At 35.8% G+C, this 18,508-nt stretch overlaps 1 protein-coding gene and 1 long non-coding RNA gene across 2 annotated transcripts in view; one reads left to right on the top strand and one right to left on the bottom strand.

Moving 5' to 3' along the window:
* LOC136836329 (5-hydroxymethyl-dUMP N-hydrolase-like) overlaps nucleotides 1–18,508 on the bottom strand; it is a 53,610-nt gene that overhangs the window by 31,292 nt on the left and 3,810 nt on the right. The window lies entirely within an intron of this gene.
* Nucleotides 12,140–17,716, top strand: LOC136841638 (uncharacterized). The gene is made up of 4 exons (XR_010854049.1): nucleotides 12,140–12,237; nucleotides 13,885–13,938; nucleotides 15,572–15,737; nucleotides 16,597–17,716. It is a non-coding gene; the product is annotated as an uncharacterized lncRNA (long non-coding RNA).

Genomic DNA, 18,508 nt, shown 5'->3' with positions numbered 1-18,508 from the left:
AAAATTATTCTAGTTACATAATAAAACTTATTCTAGTTACATAATGAGATTTACCTTCGTTAAAAAGCAGTATGTAATTTGGGTCCTTCATCGATAAGTACCTATTATGAAAGATCAGTTTTACGTAATTATTCATTTAAAAACAACGATAAACAATTCAATTTGCAACTAAAATCATGGAACTGCGGGTCGCTAACTTTGGTACTTTCACCTAAGATGGAGATATTTACAACAAAAAATCACATGCAAAATGTTACAGGAATTTTCTTAGCCCAGCGCATTTGTTCTGAAAGTTCACTGAAATAACAAGCAAAATATCAATATTCTTGCCTATATTTAGAAATAATGTAAATAGGTAAACTCTTTAACAACACCATAACACTAAAGAAAAGATTCTTATGCGAAAGAGGCTGACAGCAAACTCATTTTTTCTTCATATCAACAAAACATGAAAAAGTCAATCTGAATGCAATTTTATAAAGACAAGAAGTGAGTAAAGTTCCTGATATGGAATACAGAAGAATAAGAATATCCAAGTTTTCGCTTAAATTATAAACTTCTTAGCAGAACCTAAAGAGATGGAAAACATTCGGTACCACCTTTTTCCTTCTCATACAGCATTTTATTTCTCTTCTCCCTACTAAGCTTAAAGTTAATTGCTCTCTCCGCAGAATTTGTAACATGTACTTGTGGAATGAACCCAGATAATCGTTAACTCGGCTTAACTCCGTCCCACCTAAGCTCCATACGATAATGAATGAAAAGAGAACGCACAAAGTGGTCAACGAACATCTGGAATCTTTCTGCTTCTTCCACGCCATCATAATTGCCTGTGCACACCATCATTTAGAACAAGGCAAAAATGAAACTGAATGACCTAGCACACTTTCTCAGAATCGAATTACGGTAAGTGCCATCTCACCTGCTTGGAAAATACAAATAGAAAATGCACACAGTTTCTGACTTTCGACGGATGCATTTGGGCGCTCAGACTTTCTCTCTTCGCGTTATGTAAGCCGCAAGATTTGAGGAATTAATGCACGGCAATCTTTCCTCTCACAATGACAAATACAACCAAAGTAGTTGTATTAGTTGTATTACATCTGCCAATTTGCAACTTCGTTTTGTATTATATCTCTTCAAAGTTTTTTTTAAGCTGACGGTGAATTTCCACGCGCGATGTCATTTGCATATCCCATAAAGACACTTGTACGTTCTCTTTTGCATGGGCATTCAACTTTAGTAAGAGTATATTAAGCAAAATATCAGAGTCGTCACTTAGGGCAGTTCAACAGTTACAGCAGAGCATTTTTTGGCCAGCTGTACGGGAGCAAAATGTTCCTAGGACCCATATAAGCTGAACAAGATTTTTACTCATGTCTCCACCGATCTGCCCTCACTTACGTTCAATGATTTCAACCTCCCACACATTAAACTGCATTTTAAAATATCGAAGGGCCTGAAAGTGCCTTTCTCTAATGTTTATGAAACTTTTCGAATGATTAAACAGGAGAAATGTTTTATTTTCTATTGCCGTGTCTGAATCATATGTGTAAACTGAAAATGCACTATTAATATATTAATATGATTATTTTTTCGTAGGTGAGTCTTTCTTTTCCTGTTTTAGAATGTCATTAATTTATAAGAACTTTTAATGTGAAATTGGAAGAAAATAGGACCACCGAAATGAAAAAAATTACTGACAAAGGCTACGATACACTCGAAAATTAGTTTTATCGTAATAAGTATACATCCATTTCACCACCGATGAGAACATTTTAGAAATAAAAAAACAAGCATTAAAAGATCATGATACAGAGAGAGAGAGAGAGAGAGAGAGAGAGAGAGAGAGAGAGAGAGAGAGAGAGAGAATTCGGCTATAAAGCTAAGCAATGGGGGCACTTTCAGTGCTTTGGATAGTGAAAAAGGGGAGCTGGAGTGGTTGGACAGCAAGACTGATAAAAGAAAGCGAAGTGGAGGTAAAGTAAAAGGCTAAAAAGTGGGTGTAGCTAGGGGCAGAAGGGATGCTGCAAGCAACCTGTAGTAATGCTTACAGTGCAGCACATACGGTGCACTGAAACCACTACGGCCCTTCCCGGGGAAAAGAGAGAGGAGAACGGGGGAGAAGTTCCCATGCTCATACAACAACACGCACCCACACGTAGAAACGCTTAACATTTTTTGCATGTCAGCGGTGAAAACGTGCATAAAAAACACACACACAAACACACACTTAACTCGGCGGCTCAACATACTTAAATGTGACCTGGTCAGTCCCTCTCTCTCTTTTTATCTCTCTCTCTCACATACACACACACACACATACACATTATTATAATCTAAACTCACTGTGCACTGTATTATGATATATGGATGGTATAATAAATTTACATATTAGTGATGAAAAAATATATTGTTTTACTTCCTGTGCTTCCTACTGGACAAAAGTGAATTGAAGAGATTATTCATCTAATCAGTAAATTAGCCCCTAACTTTTTCGTTTGGCATCGATGTATATTTTCTAAGATATATACTACTTTAGGCTAATGGTCTGTTGAGCTGAAGAACAAAACCTCCTGCCCCTGTGAAGTTTTAGTAACAACCACCAAAACGCTATATCCTTATAACGTATTTCGTGATAAGCAATTCCCGGATTACTTTGCCCAGTGACTGTTTCTTCGAACCTACTGCTCTGAAATCCTTTCCCTTCTTCCATTTCCTCTAATCTATAAAATATTCTATTCAATTTCATCCTCTGTCTTTCAAGCCGTATCAAGCATTTCCTTCTGAAGCAAATCCCACAGTCCTTTATCTTTTCTTTTTGTTGTCATCATTAGGCCTGGGTAAGAAAAGGCCACTAGCCGCCCATCCCTTCTTGTATAATAGTACATCAAAGGGGCCACCAAATAACCAAGCTATAAACAGAATATTTTTATTATTGTTATCATTACTGCCTCCGGCATCGAAATTTTGTTTTATTTAGGTTGTTTTTTTGTCTTTGTAGACAGGATTTTTTTTTTTTTTTTTTTAAAGAAATCTAACTTTTGGTGAGAAGGGACATTTTTAGGGTAGGTTCCAGGCTTTAATAATGACAGCCCTACGGAACTACTGCAGATTTGTTAACCTAAATTAATCATTGCTTTTGCACAGAAAAACTGACAGGAAATTATCATCTCCTCTTAACCCGTAAGAATTCGTTTCAATCCCGTTTCTGACTGATAAAAGTATGTCCCCATATGTTGGCGGAGGTATAACCACTATGTGAAGTAATGATGTACGACAAATGAAAAGGAAAGAAATACTAAACGTGTACAGCATTAAGATGCACAAGCTGAGGAAATTTATTTACTCTTCTAAGAAATCGTGCAATTCAACAACGAGAGAGAAATTATCCAATTGAATTTAATAAAAGGCGATCGATTACAAAACATGTGCTGCATTCCGATGAGCTAGCGAGAGTATCTATCCAAAACCAAAACATAGTTGACAAAAAAAAGAAAAACTAATAAGAAAAAACTAATAAAAAATAACTGACGCAACCACAATAATCACAGTCGACACCGTTAGAAGTGAAAGTGGTACAGAGAAGGACCAATAATATTTCAGAATGTTTAGGACCGATTTCTTACCTAACCGACAAGAGATCATATAAGAACTTCAAAACCTCAGAGAATATCAGATTGTTTACAAAAGAACTGACGCCTCACCGATAGAAGCACGTCGAGGCTAAGCAGTTGTTTGAAACAAATTCAACGAAATAAGACCAAAAACTGACAGGATGCCTCTGACGTTCGACATTCCTGTTGGAGTTGTAGATAATCTCGGAAGCTTTCAGTTCCAGCCTGGAATTTTCCGTGAGAGTGGAAAGCTTAGGGGCATACTGTGAGTGAGCACCTGGAAGAAGGTTACAGGTCAGGTGTGACGATACTTCAGAAGCTTCCTATTCCAGATTGTCTATAAAGTCAGGATCTGGGCCCAGACCATAGTACGTCTCAACAGCAAGGTTATGGGTTCCTGAGCAATGAAATAATAATCTGAATACCTTGTGAAGAAAAACGACTTTGTATTTAATGCGGAATGATGGGCATTGGTTTAATTTGTGTCACAAACACACATACATACAGAAGAAGAGAGAGAGAGAATGTGGTACCTTCACCAAATTAGGTACAAGGGCATCGTAAGCGATGTGCCCTATCAAGTATTTGGAGTTTATTTCATAAAAATAACTGAGAGAAACAGTAAAATCTAGACAGTTTAAAGCAATTACAATGTATCTTGCCATCTGCGGTTCACCCGCACCATCAAGAAAATCTGGAACCACACGAATCACCTGTATACGGAACTCACCTAAACAATCACTTATGTAATTTAGGAACGCATCCTGTTTACCTCAAACAATCACTTATCAAACTCGAGTTAATATAATCCATTTATCTGGCACAACTATCTTTAAAATTTCAGTCAATATCTGTCTCACCCAATCTACCCCGTATTTCACTAAGTTAAGCTGGGGTCACCGTCTTTTTATTTAATATGAACCAAGATCCAAAGCTTCGTGATTTTAATCAAGAGACTTGGAACTTTATCATTCGTGGTGCAGATTCGAAAACCTTTAAGTAAAGGTTCTCTATCGTAAACTGCATTTCTATCGTAATATGGAAAGCGATTCTCATGAATGTGCATTAATAAAATGACTCTAAGATTTAAAGGGCCGTCGTCAGAATACTTATAATATGAGTGTAACTTATATCATATATTAGCATATTGTGCTGAAATTAAATTTAAAAGAATACAATTCAAGTTATTAAAAAAGCCTTCGCTAGAGAAACTAGCCCATGAAAGCTGCTTTTTGTATTTTCTAAATGTGCTGGGTGCAAGCCATGTGTTATCAAATATTCCGTCAAATAAATTCTATTACTGTTCACAAACTCTTGCTGAACTCGCCGCAACGAGAAGAGAAATACAGTAAAGTACAAGTGAAAATAACATGTAAACAGATTAATAGATCAATAATTAATCTCAGTATATAAGAAATCGGGAATAACAGCGACTAGTCTTTACATCTAGTTTTGATCATAAGTTTTGTAATAATATGTCAAAAATGGCGAAAATCAATAATTGAACCTCATGGCAAAAGACTGGACAACATTGCGGCAGGGATAAAGGAAGAGGCAGCGGCTTACAGTTTACAGATATAAGCTAAAACAAGTGAAAAATGCGCCGAAGTGTCTTCAGCGCAATCGAGTTTTCTGTACAGCGTATAATCAAGGCAAACGAAAATGGATCTATCTTTCGGTGGCCTCGGCCCGATGGTGGCCTGTCCTATATCGTTGCCAGACGCATGACCTTGACTCACGTTAACCTTAAATAAAATCAAAACTACTGAGGCTTGTGGGCTGCAATTTGGTATGTTTGATGATTGGAGGGTAGATGATCAACATACCAATTTGCAGTCCCCTAGCCTCAGTAGTTTTTAAGACCTGAGGGCGGACAGAAAAAGTGCGGACAGAAGAAAGTGCGGACGGAAACACTAAGCCGGCACAACAGTTTTCCTTTACAGAAAATTAAAAAGGTGCAACCTAACGTCACAGCCGTCCGAAATAGTACACTGAGCGATAAACAATTATTACTAAAAGAAAAGAATTCTTCACAAAATGCATAAACGTCTTGCATAATGAAAAGCGTTACCATTAGAATTTATTATGCATACGTCGACCCCCAACACCGCTAAAGAGACACGGGTATATGCGTAGTTAACAGCCCTACCTCGTATAAACGTTCACTGTTACCGAATCTCGAAGCAGACATTCTATGATCGTAAGGTAACTGTCGTCACAGCTACCAGGATCACCGCCACCGGCCTATTCTAAGGAATTCAGTAATCCTTGTAATAAAATAATTTAGCTTTCAGATAGGACACACGTCGCTCAATGCAGGTGGAATTAGGAAGAATACTTTTGATTTCATCATGGTGTCAATAGAACAAAGGTCTTCAGTAACAAGATCTAGCAGCAAGTTTTCAAGGAGTTATGAAAACAAAACTTCATCATGCACTTACATAATTAGTAATTACTGTATTGTAAAAATATTTAAATCGGAAAATAAATACCGTTAATTCAAAATAACTGTATAGTTAAGAACCGGCAAATCAAGATAAATGTAGTGATATAACGTTAATTTTTAGCACAATTTCTTGGCATTCTGCTAAACAAAAAGCAATGTGTACCCATGTCTTCCCGTGTGTAACAGCCTACGCACTTGCTCGGTCTAACCTCTCTCTGGATGAGATTTGGATTTTGGTATTGCTTTATCAGCAGCATTTGTAATGAAATCAACACGAAATTTATTAGTTCCATTATGATCTTTTAAATATTCATATGGTCACTGACATTAAACGAACAAGCAAAAGGCATGCGTATTTATGAAGAGTTGCTTGAAGCTCAGCCCTTTACCTTCCGGTGTAATGTTTTTGAAAATATAATGGCAGTGCCTGGAGCCATCACTTCAGTGTCGATGCAAAATTCGCATATATTCTGTACGGTCTTACATAAGCAAGAACAGGCCCGAGACTAGTTTTATCACTAATATTTTGCGGCGATACGTTGGAAGATGCCCCAAAACGTACTACTGCTTCTTCTACTTAAAAGCAGTACAGACTACCCAATGCGCTTCACTAACCATCGATTATACTTGCAACAAACTGGTAATATTAGCTGTAACTAATTTATTTGGTCTTTTGGCAGATGTGCTACGTGTTAGACGGCCGAAGAAGAAAACAGACGAACAAATTCCAAATAAGCAAGTTGCAAGCGAAGCCAAGCACGCTAGCCTGCTTGGTCGCTACCTTTTATGGAAAGTCTTGGACCACTTTTACTTGTTCATTTCCGGTTTATGGCCCACACTTTCAATCTTTAAATGGTCTTTGTAGTGAAAACGTAACGGTCCACACATCCATCATTCAATGCATCGCTTATATTTATTTATGTACCTGCAGCAATCTTCTCAACGATAAGTTAATTAGCGCTTTTGCTTTCATTACAGCATCCGATCTCATATAGGTTACTGGCCCCTTGGCACTTTAGAGTTTGAGACAAAAAAAAAAAAAAACAGCTTATATACATGATGAAATTTGTAATAAAGAAATATGATGAAGTTTAATCGTTCAGATAAAATAAAGGGATAACTTCGAGACGAGAAACAGGACTGGAAGAGCCTAGCACGAAGCATGAAAGAATAATAATAAATAGATAATAAAAATACAAATACTTAGAATATAAAAACGAAGGTATTCGCAAACCGGAAAAGCCCAGATAACAACGGTTACAATTGGCGTAATATCTACATTACCCACCTTAGATACTGTTACTGTGTTTATATATATATATATATATATATATATATATATATATATATATATATATATATATATATATATATATATATATATATATATATATAGAATTGTTTGCCTTGAATCTGTGTCACCCTTCGTAGCTCTCGAGATAATGATAAATTTCTCATACTGGCGATACTGGTCCCGTCAGTGGAATTAATAGAACTTGCTTAGGAGCATAAAAATTAAAAACTGGTTTAATGCATCAAACCATGTCAGCAGACTTAAGTTTTGATTCCGGTCACAGTTGACGACTGCTCTCGTTTGTTGAATAGTTTCTTTAATACAGTATAAAATTATTGCTGTAAATAACGGTCCCTGTTTATGATTTGTGTGTTGTATTATGTAATATCTCTCATATGTTTTATGGCTTGTTTAACATAGCAATGATCGCTGTCAAGTAGTATATATGTGTGTGTGTGTGTATGTATGTATGTATGTAAGTACGTATGATGTGCACACACAACTACGAGCGTATTTGCTAAGTGTATCTCAAGTACTGATTTAATTGATACTTAATCCTGGCCCGTTTTTAAATGGCAACGTAGAATCAAGAACCAGATATAATGATGACTCTAACAGAGTCTCAGAACGAACGACAAAGAAAAACTCCTACCCTGGGAAAATGTATCTGGATCTACATGACTAGACAAATTAATGCTACATCAAAACCTGCTCCTACGCCTCTGAGGCATCCTCTTGACATTTCTCATAAATCGCAGTGACAGTGATTACAATAGCACGCAGTCATACGTAGACAAGCCTCATACATATATAAAAATCACTACAAAACCCTCATAAGAAATCATATGCCTTCTTTTTCACTTTTACGTCTGCGCTGATAAGTAAAATACTCCGAAGACGATGCTGTCATTAATTAACGTACAAAATACCTTCATCAGTCCGTTCGTATCTAGAACCTTATAGCTGAGTTTACCTGCATTTGTTTTGTCTCCTATATTTTCAATTTTCTAACACACTTCAAAACTCCTTCCCAAGAACCCCTATGCTAAATTTATCTTATCCCAGCCTAAATCTTGAAATTCATTCCTGAAATCCACAAAAGCTTTTCCAAAAGATAATATTATAAAGTGAATACAGTAACTGATTTACGAGTGATTTTATGCGTAGAGATCTGGATCTCTGAGCGAAAGAATCCTTTGTAGGTGGGCAGACGTTTTTTTTTACCCCTAGCCAAGGTATGGCAGCGACCCACTTAAACTTACGTAAGGAAAGCTACTCGGCCGTAACTACGAGTGAGAGGGGAGTGTTCGTTCGTAAGTATGTGTATATGTGTGTGCGTGTGTGTGTGTGTAAAACAATTCGTTTTTATAAACCTGTTGTCCTGAAGTTCTGAATGGCACAAAAACTCCGTGGCTCAATATATTCGTTCGTAAGTGTACTCTGAACAGTCATAAAAAATGTGAAATTTAATTCTCTATCTCACCAAGTATAACAAACTCCGCTTTTCAAAAAGAGGCAGGATTAAATTATTTCAAAAACACAAACGAAGGCACTGAACTCAGCGTTCTTAAAATTAACGGCGTGAAAGAAGTTTAATCTGGAGTGGCTGACTTCCCTAGGTATCTGCGAGATTGTGAAGTCAGGTGTAAAAAAGGCTAGGAGTTGAGACCGTCACCAAATTAAAGGTTATTGACCTTAGTAAAGGGCTCTACTGCTGATGCCTGTATAGAAGACGACTGTTTCCTGACGCTTTCAAAGCGCTGTGTCTTTACCACAAAAGAATCTCCCTTACTATCTATCTATATATATATATATATATATATATATATATATATATATATATATATATATAATATAAACATATATATATATATAATATATATACACACACATATATATAATATATATATATATATATATATATATATATATATATATATACAATGCACATCTTGTAAAATACAATAACTCTCATACTGCTTTCATTTCAAAATCAATGTAAATCGTCTCCTATGTAATGAAGCAAACAAGCAAATGGGGAGAGGGGGTTCTATTCATATGACAATAATTTTTCGATTTCGTTATTTCCCCTTGATAATCACTAAGAAGTCAAATAAAATCTTAAACCTATGTACCTTCTGACAGGTGTTATTTATTTCATATTTTTAATGTTTGTTAAGCAACATCGTAGAAATCCTCAGCCTCCTAATGTTTATTGTGAATATCTGAAATCCTTCCCGTTAACATAATAAGAATCAATGGAAAAATTCAAGAGAAAATGCCCAAGCAATAAAAAAAAATTTAAATTTTTAATAAGTACATCTCATAAGTTCACAGATGTTCATACCTGTTAATACAAGTGTACTATAAATATACAGATGCATGTCACTGAGAGAGAGAGAGAGAGAGAGAGAGAGAGAGAGAGAGAGAGAGAACCTTTCGTTTCAACTGACTTGATTTACGACCTTTCTATGCGCTAACTACCAAATACTGGTAAATTCTGCATTTTACTCAAAACAGCTTTCACTGCTGGTACAGAAATGAACCCCCCACCATGTCACTATGTCCAAGGCACCTGCTTTTATGATACAGACACGGTAGCTAAGATACTGCATTATTTTCTCTCTGTACACAAAGCTTCAACAATAATCAGCACTTACAATCCTTATTCGTGGTTACGAAAAAAAAAAATTACGGCATATAAATAAATGATATCTCGTTACACTGAAGAAAATCCAGCAATAAATACAAGTGTTCACAGTACATATATTATCCACTGTAACATGCCTTACGGGACAATACGGTTGGTGAAAAATGGCATAATTTCCAGATGTGTTATTAGGAATATTACTACTATGTTCAGATACATCCAAACCATGAAACAACAGGGAACAGAAAACAGTGCACACTAAGAAGATATATGATAATTGATGATAACGGATATTTACCAACATTTTAGTACGAGACTCATTGCAATAGATTTTACGTGAGGAAGAAGATTTTACCGCAAAGTAGATTTGATTGATTAATGAAATTTCAGCTACAAAGCCAAGCACTGGGGGACTATCAGCCATTCAGCGCTTACGACAATGAAAAGAGGGAACCGGAGTGGTTGGACAGCGGAAATGGAGGTAACAGGTAAAAGGCTAAAAAATGGTTGCAGCTAGTGGCCGAAGGAAGGCTGCAAACAACGTTTAGTAGGCCTAATACCTACAGTGCACCACGTGAGGTGCAATGACGCCACTATAACCGCCCTACGGATTTGAAATTTTTGGGACTATAATATAATATTTATACAGCCAACAGTCTCTAGATTTGCTAATAATTTTTTAATTTATGATCTAGAGATTTAAATTTACGCTTCGTGGGATTATTGTCCTCTACGTACTGCTCTAAAATATTCTGATCTTTAAAGAAATATATGGCATTATTTTAACGCAACAAATAAAGGATATCCCAGCTTGAAAACTTCGAACTTTTAGGATGACTCCCCTAATCGCAGATAAAACTTAAATTACCAGTGACAATAATTGGTTGAAGGTGGGCCACAGAACAGCCTCTCTTGAATTTTTTTTTTTTTTTTTTTTTTTGAAATTTGGTTTTGATCTTTGAACTAATGTATGAATGATTTGAGTTAACATTCTGACAATGAATTTTCTCAGATTTTGAAACTAGATTCAATATCGTATATTTCAGACGCTTTAGTCAGCTATGGCTTTTTCTTGTGGGCTTCTCTGATACGTTGAATATCTATTTATCTTCTGGATGTATTTAATATGTCAAACACTAAACAACCGCGGAGAAGTCTCAATATAATTAACATTCTAGTGACATTATCCCCTATTTTTTATCAAACTGAGAGTAGCTTTCACTTTCGTTTGTTTCCCTGTTCTGTTCAAAATTATGAGTTGATAGCCAGAATTTCAATCATTGCGGCTACATCTGTAAGGGAGCGCAGGTTCGAATGTCATATTACCGAAAAGTTGAAAGAGGGAGAGATTTAAGTCTTTACATCTGGAATGAAGTCTTTTGTATGTATGTATGTATGTATGTATGTATGTATGTATATAAATATATATACAGTATATATAATATATATATGTGTGTGTGTGTATACATTAAACCGATGGCAAATTAGTACCCGCATTCAGTATCTTCCAGGTACTACAATCATTTTGTAAGCTACTTTCCCGAAAGTACACGAATGCTATTAGATTTGACAGTGAGTAGGCAAAGCTTGCAATGCAAGCCCAGAATCAACACGTTTTTCCCCACCCAGTCTTTCAATACAGTCAAAAGTCAGTTTTGATTTCATGCACACATAATCATCCTGAAGTTATTCGAAACTGGGTAAATAAAAAAGCAGAAGGTTTAAGCTATTCTTTAAAGTTTAATGGAACCTTTTCCAAATACTGAAAGTAGCTTGGATCGACAACCAAAAACCTTTACCTCGTTCTTTTCTACTGCATTGCAGTGTGATTTTTTTTTTCCCCCGAAACGCCGTTTTACTAGTAAAATTATCCATGATCAACAGATTTCTGTGGGCACTGACTAACAGCATTATAAATAAATAATCAAACCACAGTAACAACAATAATAACAATAGAAGAAATGATCATAGCTTTACGAGACCATAAACATCACTTCACATAGGTTTACGATTACAACCTGTTTGCAGCTAAGATGATGATGATGATGTTAAAGGAGAGAGAGAGAGAGAGAGAGAGAGAGAGAGAGAGAGAGAGAGAGAGAGAGAGAGTCACCAGTCGGTAACCCAAGATATAAACCGGGCCATTGCCCGGCCGAACTCACTCTTCGGTCGAGTTCTCAGGTATTCAAAAGTTAGTGCAGTTGGAGGGTGTCTAACGAAAAGACGTGAGGTACGTACGTATTAGGGGCAGGAGTTTACTTTTCTCTTTTTATACATATTACCACTATTGGGTACCTACTACTCTCTATTAGATCTGGATTAAATTTAGCTTGCTGGTATAAATGATTAATGTTTAGCATAAAACACTGCATTGCGGTCATTTGACAATCGAGATCGTGGCCGGGTCTTATTTGAGTAAAATGGTGTTTGCATCTTTCTGTTATCTCAATGCGTTATTTACTGAATTACATAATAAACATTTATCTACAAATGCTGAAATAAAGCGGCAATGCCGGAATAACTACAGTACTTTTGCAAAATGACAAGAGAAAACAAAACTGTCGACCGGTAGCTGTAACGAAATTGTCAGGAAAGAGACAAGGGGAGGGGGGGAGGTACATTTAAAATTCTTTAATAATTTCTAATAATTACAGATCGTCCTTGATTCTGGGGATACGTACTCAAATAGAGCTCTGTGAATGAGGAAAAATAAAATACACGTAATACGATGCCCGCGAGAAGTCAGTGCAAATATATGGCAACACCTGAGTGCGTGCAGTGCACTGATACATAAATAAAAACTTCCTCAGACCAGCAAAATAAATTTATCCATACACTGGTAACTCATGTATTATATAAACCAACCATTTTTATTGAAAATCCACGTATCATTGCATAGCCTATCTGGGAATACATTTTTGGTAGAAGCAGCGAAGAGCTTATTCATTAATGATGCATAATTCATATATATATATATATATATATATATATATATATATATATATATATATAATATATATATATATATAAACTGTGAACTCAACGTGTCTTTCCCCAGTTTATTATCGGCTGGCTGCGTTAAAAAATGCAATACTTTCTTCTAAGGCAAAGTCCATTAATCTCTGTCTGTCTGTTAGTCTATCTAGCGACACCTTCTACTGACTCACCCTGCATTTCTTTAAGTTAATGTATTCATCTACAAGGTAATAAAATAAAAAACAAAAACAATATAGCTCATTGATCCGTCTTGTCTTTCCCCGCAGTAAAGACTATACACAAATTACATGTACTATATGTAAGAATATAAATACATATATACATGGCCGTATGTTTCAGATAAATAACCACAATCCTCTTGGACGAGGTAATTTATAACCATACAGAACCCCCAGACGATATGATGCATAACCATAGGCACACGCATTACAGCACAAGGATTAACATACTGTACTGCATGTATGTTGTGTGCTTTTTTTTAATCTGCTAGCTTAGAAAATTCAGTTGCTCATGTTTTAATAGGTTGCATATAATTACGTATTCTTGTGGTTCCATGGCTATATCTCATTTGTAAATTTTATTATTCTTTTGGTTTCTATGTTGATTTCGTAAATAACATACCTTTTTACGTACAGACGCTATATACGCGGCTTACTACGCTAGCCCATCATTATTATTGTATATTGCGATGTGTAAACTCTGCGGCATAGTGGGTCTGGTGCCTCTATTGTTCACTTTAGTATTTTAATGCAGAAAAATAAGAACATCTCTTTATCTATCCGACTGCGCTGAAAAGCACCCGCAATCGTACCACACATAGTAACAGTTTCGTCATGCCATAATTCGCGCTCATCGGCTCATCCTGACCCTTTTGTTTCAGCGTGCGTAAAACTGGTCTTCACTTCCCAGACTCATCATCATGGACATGAAAGTGGTAAGTAATCGGGTGTCAGTAGACTTTGCTGACCTCTCCGTCCCTCCACCATTTCTCTCTCTCTCTCTCTCTCCGAATTCCATTTAATTTATGCAGTTTTTTCCCACTTTATTTCGTAAAATATTTTTTGTCTCGCAATTCGTTTGTCATCACGTGAGAACCTTTATCAAAACAGCTTTCCGAATGTGCTTCTTGATTGATTTTAGTAGAATGGTGTCGTAAAAGCGGTGGTCATCGTCATCGGAATGTCTCATTTGTGCAAAAAATGACTGTCTTGGTTTCTTCACAAAAATATCGAGTTGGCGATGCTGAACCAAAAAGGCTGGATTGTCATAAAGAAAATACGACAACCGTTATATAGTTCAAGAATTTAGAGATATGACTCCTCTCATAAACCTGATCTTTAGCAATTCTACTCCTTGCCCGGAACTTGTTCCAAGATGAATTCCACCGGTCCTAACCTGCACCAATAGAAGTTCCTCGTATACGCCTACATTTCAGTTTTCGTTGAAATCCCTCTACAGATTTCCAGTAATTCACCCTTCAAAAAAGGAGGGAGGGATTTCGTATCGTCACTGAAATTCACCGTACTATTCCTAAATACATAAATATCTTGGTAATTTCTTTCAATAATGCTGATAGCAAAATAACTTATCATGAACTCGGTGATTTACCAAACAGAAAATTTCGCCCGATTGTAACCAACACATAGGCGACTTCTTTAAACAATTAATTACTGAAATGTAAGGGTAAGATATATAGATATATGCACACGTATGTATGTATATATATACGTGTATAATTAAATATATATATATATATATATATATATATATATATATATATATATATATATATATATATATATATATATATATATATATATATATATATATATATATATATATATATATATATATAGAGAGAGAGAGAGAGAGAGAGAGAGAGAGAGAGAGAGAGAGAGAGAGAGAGAGAGAGAATGTGTGCGCGCGCGCGCGCAAGATTATAAATACGCAGCTAAAAGCCATATAAAACCAAGGCCTAAATAAATAATAAAAGATGAGTTCAAGGATAGAGAAAACAAGAAAAACAACATCAGATTTGAAACAGAAGCAAGGCAGTATGGTTAATGAACCGGAAAATTTCAAAACCAGTCAATCGACAACAACACTGCACTAAGACAAGAAGCAGTCTAATACTTGTTAGACTAGAGTATGGAGGGATGGAATCCCAAATAATAATAATAATAATAATAATAATAATAATAATAATAATAATAATAATAATAATCATCATTCATTCAGCCAAGCGAGTCAAAAGTAGGGCAAACAGCATGATTTTCGAAACGAGTGTTTCAAGTTTTCCCTGCATGTATGCAGCAGTCATACTAAATAAGGATCAAAGTAAAAATCTTGCTCTTACGTTTTTAAATAATAATGAAACCCCATTTCCATAAAACCAAAGAATCATTGACTGAAAAACTATAATTCCTTGAAAATCATAAATAGGTTTAAAGGAGACTGACCCGACTTATGATTGCATTGCTGGCTTTACTTGCATTGTTAGGTGAAAAGTCACGGTGTGTTTGTGTGGCACACCGAGATCATTTAACGACCTATCAATTCCCTTTCAGCTACTACTGGTATTCTTGTTGTGTGTGTTTGCCCTAGTATCTGTCGACGCACAAGGTTTCATCAACCTCCAGAGACGGAGAAAGCCCGGCCAGAGGCGTTATGGCGCAACAAATTATGGGACACACAAATTCGGCAAGAAAGGATACTCAGATTTAAGACCTAGACGTAAGTCTTATTTTTACGTTTGCGTTTTGCTTTATTTCTCTTGGGCTGTTTCTCTCTCTCGTTCGTTTAGTTATCTTTCCTAATTAGAGCACTGTACTCTGTGGAAACCTGCTTAACTGTTTCGCTTATTCCTTATGAAGTGGTGCTCATCAAGAATGAAGATTTAAATGTCGCCAAACCCTTGTTTTACCTCAAACCTTTGGATCCGGCCTCGCCATCTAAGCAACCTCTTGACAGAGTTTCCCTTTTGTTTCTGATTTCCTCTTTGGCGAAAATATTTACTTCGATTTCCTTTATATTTTTAAAACCTTTCTTTAACTTTTACATTACTTTCCTCCTTCCACATCTTCTTCGTATATGTAACATGTAGTTTCTATTTTAGATATTGGCTGAAGGTATCACAACGGCATTGTTGTTCTTCAAGTACAAAATTATTGCGTTCTTAGGACCTGATTTCATCTGTCTTTTTATTTTCTTTCTCTTTGTGCTCGAAAACCAAGTCTTCCATTCGTCTCCATTCTAATATAATTATTTTGTATTATTTGAGACTTCTTCCATTTTGGTTTTCTGTTGTTATTTGTTCTAGTTTTCCTTTAAACTGTTATTCATACTCTTAAACGAATTATTCATGAGTGTTCTTTTACATAATTCACTTATATGTTAGACATATTTTAAATAAATAATTCATACATAAAACTAAATATACTTTTATGCATAAGAATAACTTTCCCCTCCAATAAAAAACTTGAATATCCATAAATAAAGTCATAATACTAACTTGTATGTTAGGATACAGTATTTAGTAGTCTTGAGCAAGAAAACCATAGAATAACATTGTTTCTATCATTTTCCTCTTTAGCAAACAAGCAAAGGATAACTGGATAACTGGTCTAGCATCGACATCGCAGGCTTTCTAAAGTACAAAATAGTTTTCCAAGCTCTGAGAGTCCTCCCACTGTTCACAGCTACCAGATCACTTGAGTGGATCATGAAATCCAATGAAGTCATTATGATGTTGGCAAGTCAGTCATTATTGAAAAAGTGCACACCTTCATGTGTAATAAGACAGAAGGGTTTTCATGCAGCTTCCGCAGAACTGAAGTTCCATACAAGAGAAAACTCATCAAGAGTAGAGTAAAAATCGAATAAAATTAAATCAGGTTCACAGACTACAACAACTTTGTCACAGCAATCAAAGAACATCAGATGGCCAACTTCATCTAGGACTTTACAAAGCTTTGTCATGGAAGATCCAAGAATGATTTAACGACCACAAGCAAGAGCAAAGATTCCATTCTACTGGAACAGAACCTTGCAAATACTTGCTGGTTGGAGGAATTGTTACTATAGAGATTACGCTTCCTGTGATGGGAGTGTACCTGTTATATTTTTTTACTGTTATGTTCTTAAGTTTCAGTTGTTATGTAGTTTAAGACTCAGTTTAGTAACATCCAAACTAACAAGTACAGTAATGTTGTTTTCATCAAAGTTACCCTTCAAACATTATTCCTGGGGTGCATTCACGCTAAGCCATAATGTGGTAATTTTGATGGCTTTAGTTAAAAGCAGTGACTGGGTACAATTAATCAAGTGCCAGTCGATTTTCACCTGGTTCTATATGCAGTACTAACAGTTTAACACGAGCTCGTTTTCTGATATCTTACTAAGTACCAAAATTGCACATAGCAGTTTATACAAGCGGCATAACCTGGAGTTATGATTATCTAAATACATTATCAAAACAATGCACATACATACAAATAGAAATTTTCCACAAAACATTGGCTACCTATTCACTTAGGCATCAAGAGACTTAGGGTACCAGAAAATGAGCTGGTGTAAGGCAATATCTTTTCCAAGTGCTTTTGCGTGAATCAAAATAAATTCTCCTACCTTGTAACTTCCCTATGCTCTTCTATTTCTACATTATTCTTAGTTTGAATATTTACTAAAGAAATAAAAGTTAGAAAACATTCTTGTAATGAATAAATCCCCAAAGAATGTTAGTTAAATACAGCTTCCTCAAATTATGGCACCACCAACTGAGCTTCAATCTTATGGTGCTTTTTCAGTGCTACTGATGGCGCTAAGGGTTAGAATAGGCATCAAGTTAAAGGCGCTGTAACTTCATGCAACATCAAGTCAGCGCCGTTAAAGCACCAACAACAGCTAAAAATCGACTTACCACAGAAATCAAATTACGTTGCAGCATAGGAAATGACCCCCCATTGTAGGTCAGGGACGCAATATGTCTACCACCAGGTTTATCGATCATCAGAAATGAAAGATACGATTGATTTGACATGAAATGGTGCCAAAAATAAAGATAAAGACCACTGACCAGGGTTGGCAAAAATGAACTAATTTTTGTGGAAAGCCTGGCTCCCTACTCCATGATAAACCGAGGATGGATGTCACAAAGACCATAACTTTCCATATCTAAAAACATCAATAGATCTGCAGACTAAAAACAAACTTGTGTTGAAAGGTTCAAGCATTCTGCAGTCAAACCATAAGCATGGAAAAGTTTGGAAGAAGGTAAACAAGAATCAATAAGCTGGGTCTGTCCTTAGGAAGAGATAACTTCTGGCACTAAATAAATCAGAAAAACTATTAAATTTATTCACAAGTTTTGTTGAAGAATGGTTCAGAACAAAATATAACTGCCTATACTGCAGTACACAGCCAAGGAATGCACATGGATAAACCACAGCTTATGAAGTGAGTTTCCATGGAAAATGGTATACAACTCACTCCCATAGTCAAAGTTC

Source organism: Macrobrachium rosenbergii, chromosome 1, assembly GCF_040412425.1.
Source record: "Macrobrachium rosenbergii isolate ZJJX-2024 chromosome 1, ASM4041242v1, whole genome shotgun sequence".
Classification (NCBI taxonomy): domain Eukaryota; kingdom Metazoa; phylum Arthropoda; class Malacostraca; order Decapoda; family Palaemonidae; genus Macrobrachium; species Macrobrachium rosenbergii.
Note: the sequence above shows the minus strand (reverse complement) of the source record. Positions and strands in the feature narration are given on the sequence as shown.